Below are 632 nucleotides of genomic sequence, written 5' to 3' on the forward strand. Positions count from 1 at the left end.
AACATATCGCATAATTGTATCTAATATACACTCCTGGAAATGGAAAAAAGAACACATTGACACCGGTGTGTCAGACCCACCATACTTGCTCCGGACACTGCGAGAGGGCTGTACAAGCAATGATCACACGCACGGCACAGCGGACACACCAGGAACCGCGGTGTTGGCCGTCGAATGGCGCTAGCTGCGCAGCATTTGTGCACCGCCGCCGTCAGTGTCAGCCAGTTTGCCGTGGCATACGGAGCTCCATCGCAGTCTTTAACACTGGTAGCATGCCGCGACAGCGTGGACGTGAACCGTATGTGCAGTTGACGGACTTTGAGCGAGGGCGTATAGTGGGCATGCGGGAGGCCGGGTGGACGTACCGCCGAATTGCTCAACACGTGGGGCGTGAGGTCTCCACAGTACATCGATGTTGTCGCCAGTGGTCGGCGGAAGGTGCACGTGCCCGTCGACCTGGGACCGGACCGCAGCGACGCACGGATGCACGCCAAGACCGTAGGATCCTACGCAGTGCCGTAGGGGACCGCACCGCCACTTCCCAGCAAATTAGGGACACTGTTGCTCCTGGGGTATCAGCGAGGACCATTCGCAACCGTCTCCATGAAGCTGGGCTACGGTCCCGCACACCG

This window comes from Schistocerca cancellata, chromosome 2 (assembly GCF_023864275.1).
Source record: "Schistocerca cancellata isolate TAMUIC-IGC-003103 chromosome 2, iqSchCanc2.1, whole genome shotgun sequence".
NCBI classification, from domain to species: Eukaryota; Metazoa; Arthropoda; class Insecta; order Orthoptera; family Acrididae; genus Schistocerca; species Schistocerca cancellata.